General features: G+C 28.1%; 1 pseudogene; it reads left to right on the top strand.

Annotated features, from left to right (window-relative positions):
• The first annotated feature begins 7,736 nt into the window (after positions 1–7,736).
• LOC103865973 lies at positions 7,737–9,762 on the top strand (annotated as a pseudogene).
• The last annotated feature ends 279 nt before the right edge of the window (positions 9,763–10,041 follow it).

Below are 10,041 nucleotides of genomic sequence, written 5' to 3'. Positions count from 1 at the left end.
AATGTGGTTATAAATTTTAAAACGAATTAAAAGATTATAGGCTTCATAATTCATATATAGAGCATTTACCGAAAACTCCCTATTTTCGTAGGGGGGTACACATAGATTTTGAGAAAAATTCAAAAAAATTGAAAATACTGTTTTAATACATATTTGAATCATGTAATAAAATATGATGAAGTTCAAAGAGGTTTGGAACCTTTGTTGTCTCCGTTTCTCTAAAGAATAGCAATTTTATAGTGGTTAGTCCAATGATTTAGGAGTATTTACAGTTTTGCAAAATTAATTGATAAAAAATTATAAAGATGTCCATGTACCATGAAAAGGAGTTTATCATATATTAATACAAATGTATAATGTGGTTATAAATATTAAAACGCATTATAAAATTATAGGCTTCATATATAGAGCATTTACCGAAAACTCACTATTTTCGTAGGGGGGTACACATAGATTTTGAGAAAAATTCAAAAAAATTGAAATACTGTTTTAATACATATTTGAATCATGTAATAAAATATGATGAAGTTCAAAGAGGTTTGGAACCTTTGTTGTCTCCGTTTCTCTAAGGAATTTTATAGTGGTTAGTCAATGATTTAGGGAGTATTTACAGTTTTGTTAAATTAATTGAATAAAAATTAGAAAGATGTCCATGTACCATGAAAAGAGTTTATCATATATTAATACAAATGTATATGTGGTTATAAATTTTAAAACGAATTAAAAGATTATAGGCTTCATATATAGAGCATTTACCGAAAACTCACTATTTTCGTAAGGGGTACACATAGATTTTGAGAAAAATTCAAAAAAATTGAAAATACTGTTTTAATACAATTTGAATCATGTAATAAAATATGATGAAGTTCAAAGAGGTTGGAACCTTTGTTGTCTCCGTTTCTCGCTAAGGAATTTTATAGTGGTTAGTCCAATGATTTAGGGAGTATTTACAGTTTTGCTAAATTAATTGATAAAAAATTATAATGATGTCCATGTACCATGAAAAGGATTTTATCATATATTAATACAAATGTATAATGTGGTTATAAATTTTAAAACGAATTAAAAGACTATAGGCTTCATATATAGAGCATTTACCGAAAACTCACTATTTTCGTAAGGGGGTACACATAGATTTTGAGAAAAATTCAAAAAAATTGAAAATACTGTTTTAATACATATTTGAATCATGTAATAAAATATGATGAAGTTCAAAGAGGTTTGGAACCTTTGTTGTCTCCGTTTCTCTAAAGAATAGCAATTTTATAGTGGTTAGTCCAATGATTTAGGAGTATTTACAGTTTTGCAAAATTAATTGATAAAAAATTATAAAGATGTCCATGTACCATGAAAAGGAGTTTATCATATATTAATACAAATGTATAATGTGGTCATAAATTTTAAAACTCATTAAAAGATTATAGGCTTCATATATAGAGCATTTACCGAAAACTCACTATTTTCGTAGGGGGATACACATAGATTTTGAGAAAAATTCAAAAAAATTGAAAATACTGTTTTAATACATATTTGAATCATGTAATAAAATATGATGAAGTTCAAAGAGGTTTGGAACCTTTGTTGTCTCCGTTTCTCTAAGGAATAGCAATTTTATAGTGGTTAGTCCAATGATTTAGGGAGTATTTACAGTTTGCTAAATTAATTGATAAAAAATTATAAAGATGTCCATGTACCATGAAAAGAGTTTATCATATATTAATACAAATGTATAATGTGGTTATAAATTTAAAACGCATTAAAGATTATAGGCTTCATATATAGAGCATTTACCGAAAACTCACTATTTTCGTAGGGGGGTACACATAGATTTTGAGAAAAAATCAAAAAAATTGAAAATACTGTTTTAATACATATTTGAATCATGTAATAAAATATGATGAATTCAAGAGGTTTGGAACCTTTGTTGTCTCCGTTTCTCTAAGGAATAGCAATTTTATAGTGTTAGTCCAATGATTTAGGGAGTATTTACAGTTTTGCTAAATTAATTGATAAAAAATTATAAAGATGTCCATGTACCATGAAAGGGAGTTTATCATATATTAATACAAATGTATAATGTGGTTATAAATTTTAAAACGAATTAAAAGATTATAGGCTTCATATATAGAGCATTTACCGAAAACTCACTATTTTCGTAGGGGGGTACACATAGATTTGAGAAAAATTCAAAAAAATTGAAAATACTGTTTTAATACATATTTGAATCATGTAATAAAATATGATGAAGTTCAAAGAGGTTTGGAACCTTGTTGTCTCCGTTTCTCTAAGGAATTTTATAGTGGTTAGTCCAATGATTTAGGAGTATTTACAGTTTTGCTAAATTAATTGATAAAAATTATAAAGATGTCCATGTACCATGAAAAGGAGTTTATCAGATATTAATACAAATGTATAATGTGGTTATAAATTTTAAAACGAATTAAATTATAGGCTTCATATATAGAGCATTTACCGAAAACTCACTATTTTCGTAGGGGGGTACACATAGATTTTGAGAAAATTCAAAAAATGAAATAATGTTTTAATACATATTTGAATCATGTAATAAAATATGATGAAGTTCAAAGAGGTTTGGAACCTTTGTTGTCTCCCGTTTCTGTCTCTAAGGAATAGCAATTTTATAGTGGTTAGTCCAATGATTTAGGGAGTATTTACAGTTTTGCTAAATTAATTGATAAAAAATTAGAAAGATGTCCATGCACCATTGAAAGGAGTTTATCATATATTAATACAAATGTATAATGTGGTTATAAAATTTAAAACGAATTAAAAGATTATAGGCTTCATATATAGAGCATTTACCGAAAACTCACTATTTTCGTAGGGGGATACACATAGATTTTGAGAAAAATTCAAAAAAATTGAAAATACTGTTTTAATACATATTTGAATCATGTAATAAAATATGATGAAGTTCAAAGAGGTTTGGAACCTTTGTTGTCTCCGTTTCTCTAAGGAATAGCAATTTTATAGTGGTTAGTCCAATGATTTAGGGAGTATTTACAGTTTTGATAAATTAATTGATAAAAAATTATAAAGATGTCCATGTACCATGAAAAGGAGTTTATCATATATTAATACAAATGTATAATGTGGTTATAAATTTTAAAACGCATTAAAAGATTATAGGCTTCATATATAGAGCATTTACCGAAAACTCACTATTTTCGTAGGGGGGGGTACACATAGATTTTGAGAAAAATTCAAAAAAATTGAAAATACTGTTTTAATACATATTTGAATCATGTAATAAAATATGATGAAATTCAAAGAGGTTTGGAACCTTTGTTGTCTCCGTTTCTCTAAGGAATAGCAATTTTATAGTGGTTAGTCCAATGATTTAGGGAGTATTTACAGTTTTGCTAAATTAATTGATAAAAAATTATAAAGATGTCCATGTACCATGAAAAGGAGTTTATCATATATTAATACAAATGTATAATGTGGTTATAAATTTTAAAACGAATTAAAAGATTATAGGCTTCATATATAGAGCATTTACCGAAAACTCACTATTTTCGTAGGGGGGTACACATAGATTTTGAGAAAAATTCAAAAAAATTGAAAATACTGTTTTAATACATATTTGAATCATGTAATAAAATATGATGAAGTTCAAAGAGGTTTGGAACCTTTGTTGTCTCCGTTTCTCTAAGGAATTTTATAGTGGTTAGTCCAATGATTTAGGGAGTATTTACAGTTTTGCTAAATTAATTGATAAAAAAATTATAAAGATGTCCATGTACCATGAAAAGGAGTTTATCATATATTAATACAAATGTATAATGTGGTTATAAATTTTAAAACGAATTAAAAGATTATAGGCTTCATATATAGAGCATTTACCGAAAACTCACTATTTTCGTAGGGGGGTACACATAGATTTTGAGAAAAATTCAAAAAAATTGAAAATACTGTTTTAATACATATTTGAATCATGTAATAAAATATGATGAAGTTCAAAGAGGTTTGGAACCTTTGTTGTCTCCGTTTCTCTAAGGAATTTTATAGTGGTTAGTCCAATGATTTAGGGAGTATTATGAAGTTTTACTAAATTAATTGATAAACAAATTATAACGATTCCCATATACCATGAAAAAAGATTAAAATACATTAATACCAATGTAGAATGTGGTTAGAAATTTTAAAACAACACTAAAGATTATAGGCGTCAGAATATAAAGTATTTACTAAAAACTCAATATTTTCGAAGAGGTTAACACATGGATTTTGAGAAAATTTCAAAAAATATGACAATATTTTTTTAATGCATAGGATTATCTTTCACTAACATATGATGATGTTCAAAGAGGTTTGGAGCCTTTGTTGTCTCCGTTTTTCAAGAAAGTAGTTATTTCATCGATTTTGGGAGTATTATGAAGTTTTACGAAATTAATTGAAAAACAAATTATAACGATTCCGATATACTATGAAAAAATCTTAAAATACATTAATACCAATGTAGAATGTGGTTAGAAATTTTAAAAAACACACTAAAGATTATAGGCTTCAGTATATAAGTATTTACCAAAAAGTCAATATTTTCGAAGGGGTTAACACATCGATTTTGAGAAAATTAAAAAATATGACAATATTATTTTAATGCATAGTTGCATCCTGCACTAACATATGATGATGTTCAAAGAGGTTTGTAGCTTTTATTGTCTCTGTTTTTCAAGAAAATAGTTATTTTATAGTAGTTATTTCATCGATTTTCGGAGTATTATGAAGTTTTACTAAATTAATAGATAAAAAATTATAACGATTTCCATAGACCATGAAAAAGAGCGTAAATTCATTAATAAAGATGTAGAATGTGGTTAGAAATTTTAAAACAACATTAAAGATTATAGTTTCAGTATAAAAGTATTTACCAAAAACTCAGTATTTACACATGGATTTTGAGAAAGTTCAAAAATATGATAATATTTTTTTAATGCATAATTGCATCCTGCACTAACATATGATGATGTTCAAAGAGGTTTGGAGCCTTTGTTGCCTCTGTTTTTCAAGAAAATAGTTATTTCATCGATTTAGAGAGTATTATGAAGTTTTACTAAATTAATTGATAAACAAATTATAACAATTTCCATATACCATGAAAAAAGCTTAAAATACATTAATACCAATGTAGAATGTGGTTAGAATTTTAAAACAACACTAAAGATTATAGGCTTCAGTATATAAAATATTTACAAAAACTCAATATTTTCGAAGGAGTTAACACATGGATTTTGAGAAATTTTTAAAAAATATGGCAATATTGTTTTAATGCATAGTTGCATCCTTCACTAACATATGATGATGTTCAAACAGGTTTGGAGCCTTTGTTGTCTCCGTTTTTCAAGAAAGTAGTTATTTCATCATCGATTTAGGGAGTATTATGAAGTTTTACTAAATTAATTGATAAACAAATTATAACGATTCCCATATACCATGAAAAAAGCTTAAAATACATTAATACCAATGTAGAATGTAGTTAGAAATTTTAAAACAACACTAAAGATTATAGGCTTCAGTATATAAAGTATTTACCAAAACTCAATATTTTCGAAGGGGTTAACACAGTCGATTTGAGAAAATTTGAAAAAATGACCATATTGTTTTAATGCATAGTTGCATCATGCACTAACATATGATGAAATTCAAAGTGGTTTGGAGCTTTTATTGTCTCTGTTTATCTAGAAAATAGTTATTTTATAGTAGTTATTTCATCGATTTAGGAAGTATTAGGAAGTTTTACTAAATTAATAGATAAAAAATTATAACAATTTCCATATACCATGAAAAATAGCGTAAAATAAATTAATACAGATGTAGAATGTGGTTAGAAATTTTAAAAAACACTAAATATTATAGGCTTCAGTATATAAAAAATTTACCAAAAAGTCAATATTTTTGAAGGGGTTAACACATGGATTTTGAGAAAATTTCAAAAAATTTGACAATATTGTTTTAATGCATAGTTTCATCCTTCACTAACATATGATGATGTTCAAAGAGGTTTGGAGCCTTTGTTGTCTCCGTTTTTCAAGAAAATAGTTTTTCATCGATTTATGGAGTATTATGAAGTTTTACTAAATTAATTGATAACAAATTTTAACGATTCCCATATACCATAAAAAGAGCGTAAAATACATTAATACATATGTAGAATGTGGTTAAAAATTTTAAAACAACACTAAAAATTATAGGCTTCAGTATATAAAGAATTTACCAAAAACTCAATATTTTCACAGGGGTTAGTTAACACATGGATTTTGAGAAAATTTCAAAAAATATGACAATATTGTTTTAATGCATAGTTGCATCCTTCACAAACATATGATGATGTTGAAAGAGGTTTGGAGCATTTGTTGTCTCCATTTTTCAAGAAAGTAGTTATTTCATCGATTTAGGTAGTATTATGAAGTTTTACTAAATTAATTGATAAACAAATTATAACGATTCCCATATACCATGAAAAAGCTTAAAATACATTAATACCAATGTAGAATGTAGTTAGAAATTTTTAAACAACACTAAAGATTACAGGCTTCAGTATATAAAATATTTACCAAAAACTCAATATTTTCGAAGGGGGTTAACACATCAATTTTGAGAAAATTTCAAAAATATGACAATATTGTTTTAATGCATAGTTGCATCCTGCACTAACATATGATTATGTTCAAGAGGTTTGGAGCCTTTATTGTCTATGTTTTTCAAGAAAATAGTTATTTTATAGTAGTTATTTCATCGATTTAGGAAGTATTATGAAGTTTTACTAAATTAATAGATAAAAAATTATAACGATTTCCATATACCATGAAAATAGCGTAATATAAATTAATACAGATGTACAATGTGGTTAGAAATTTTAAAACAACACTAAATATTATAGGCTTCAGTATATAAAGAATTTACCAAAAAGTCAATATTTTCGAAGGGGTTAACACATGGATTTTGAGAAAATTTCAAAAAATTTGACAATATTTTTTTAATGCATAGTTGCATCCTTCACTAACATATGATGATGTTCAAAGAGGTTTGGAGCCTTTGTTGTCTCCGTTTTTCAAGAAAGTAGTTATTTCATCGATATAGGGAGTATTATGAAGTTTTACTAAATTAATTGATAAACAAATTATAACGATTCCCATATACTATGAAAAAAGCTTAAAATACATTAATACCAATGTAGAATGTGGTTAGAAATTTTAAAACAACACTAAAGATTATAGGCTTCAGTATATAAAGTATTTACCAAAAACTCAATATTTTCGAAGGGGTTAACACATGGATTTTGAGAAATTTTAAAAAATATGACAATATTGTTTTAATGCATAGTTGTATCCTGCAATAACATATGATGATGTTCAAAGAGGTTTGGAGCCTCTGTTGTATCCGTTTTCAAGAAAGTAGTTATTTTATTGATTTAAGGAGTATTATGAAATTTTACTAAATTAATTGATAAACAAATTATAACGATTCCCATATACCATGAAAAAAACTTAAAATACATTAATACCAATGTAGAATGTGGTTAGAAATTTTAAAACAACACTAAAGATTATAGGCTTCAGTATATAAAGTATTAACCAAAAACTCAATATTTTCGAAGGGGTGTTAACACATGGATTTTGAGAAAATTTCAAAAAATATGACAATATTGTTTTAATGGATAGTTGCATCATGCACTAACATATGATGATGTTCAAAGAGGTTTGTAGCCTCTGTTGTATCCGTTTTTCAAGAAAGTAGTTATTTCATCGATTTAGGGAGTATTATGAAATTTTACTAAATTAATAGATAAACAATTATAATGATTTTCATATACCATGAAAGCGTAAAACACATTAATACAGATGTATAATGTGGTTAGAAATTTTAAAACAACACTAAAGATTATAGGCTTCAGTATATAAAGTATTTACCAAAAACTCAATATTTTCGAAGGGGTTAACACATGGATTTTGAGAAAATTTCAAAAAATATGACAATAAAACCATTTGCGAACATGTAGTGAGCTTTCTAGTCCAAAAAAAAAACATGTAGTGAGCTTTGAATTAAGATTGCACGAGTTCATGATTCGTTTAGGCATAAATGGAAAATTAGTTTGTAATACAAGGAACAACAACAACAAACAAAAGAAGCCTTTACAAGGATCAACAACAACTATAAATCTACTTAGTTAGATGTGTGATATTTATACCATACGAAACTGTTTAATAAAAAATCAGTCTAGTATTTTTATTTGCATTTTACACTATACTGAAAAAGATGTTTTATATTTTTTCATTAGTCTGCATAATTAATAAAAATCACATGTTTAGATTCATCAAAGCTTCTAATACATAGTTTAATCAAATCACTTGAAGTCTAGACTGAAGGTATTTTCATCTATTTTATAATGTAATTAATGTATTTTATTTAGATTTGCTCCCAAAAATATTTAATATGGTTGTAAACAGCTACTAGATGTTTAAACATTATAATGAATCTATCTCAAATAAGAATGTCTGCTGAGAAGTAGGCTACTAAAAAGCAAATTAATTTGTAAATTATTAATCACAATTTTGATGACAACTTAACCATCTCCTACTCATCACAATCATACTTCTGGCAACTCTAGCATACAATAATAATACACCATAATCTCCTTACTTAAACTCCATAACGCCTTGCAAATTTCTGAATCTTCATAACAATGGCTGGAGGAACAGCTCTAAATTCAACCTCTGTAGGATCTAAGTCAGTTCCAATGAGAAACCATGAAGCAACAGAGAGAGGCAATAACAAAACAACAACAACAAACAAGAACTTGAAGCATTACCCAAACCGGTTCAACCGGCTTCATCAATGAAGGAGAGATGGCTAAGAGGCCAAGAGGTAGACCAGCTGGCTCCAAGAACAAACCAAAACCACCGATCATTGTGACTCAAGACAGTCCAAACTCCCTCAGAGCTCATGCCCTTGAGATCAGCTCAGGTAATGACATCTGTGAGACTCTATCAGACTTTGCTAGAAGGAAACAGAGAGGAATCTGCATACTAAGTGCCAATGGTTGTGTGACCAATGTGACATTAAGGCAGCCAGCTTCATCAGGAGCTTTGTTAGATTACATGGACGTTTTGAAATCCTCTCATTGCTTGACTCAATCTTGCCTCCACCGTCACCGGTTGGTATAACCGGTTTGACCATTTACTTAGCCGGGCCCCAAGGACAGGTTGGTGGTGGTGGAGTGGTGGTGGGCTAATAGCATCTGGTCCTGTTGTTCTCATGGTTGCATCTTTCATGAATGCTGTGTTTGATAGTCTTCCTCTGGATGATGATGAAGCTGCCTCTATGCAGAACCAGCAGTACTATCATAACGGAAGATCTCATCCTTTAGATGACATTCAAAGATTGCCTCAAAACCTTCTCACTAATGGACACTCTGATTCTGATATTTACTGGGGTCCTGCACAGCGTGCTATGTCCAAACCTTAATAGTAGTAGAACAAGATGACTACTATTATTTTTACATGTAAATTGTGAAGAGTCGTACAAACTGGTGATTTCTTATGTTTATGATTGTCTACTTCCATGAACAAGTGCAAAAGCTCCATGTTAGTTTTACAGCTTGTCCAAATGATTGCCATTGACATCAATATTCATGAATCAAGTTATTCAAGATGACAAACAACAGTGGTTTATTGAAATACATAAACTTGAATATCGTCCCTCATCTAAACTTCATGGTTCATCATATGGAAGAACCATGTTCTGATATTAGTGCTGCCAAAATCATGTCAATCATTGGTAAAACAAAACAAAAAAAAATCAATGTGGAAGTCATATGTACTGAAATAGCTGGTATTGTTATTGGGAGAGCTGATCATCATAATTAGGTAACTAAATTTAATAGACCATATCCTATATATTATTTACAAAGTGATTTTACTCTTGTTATTTTTACAATCAATTTCACTAAAAAAATGTGACATGTCACACTAAAAAAATGACGTGACATATGGCTTAATGTGACACTAAGTTAAGATC

Source organism: Brassica rapa, chromosome A04 (assembly GCF_000309985.2).
Source record: "Brassica rapa cultivar Chiifu-401-42 chromosome A04, CAAS_Brap_v3.01, whole genome shotgun sequence".
Taxonomy (NCBI): domain Eukaryota; kingdom Viridiplantae; phylum Streptophyta; class Magnoliopsida; order Brassicales; family Brassicaceae; genus Brassica; species Brassica rapa.
Note: the sequence above shows the minus strand (reverse complement) of the source record. Positions and strands in the feature narration are given on the sequence as shown.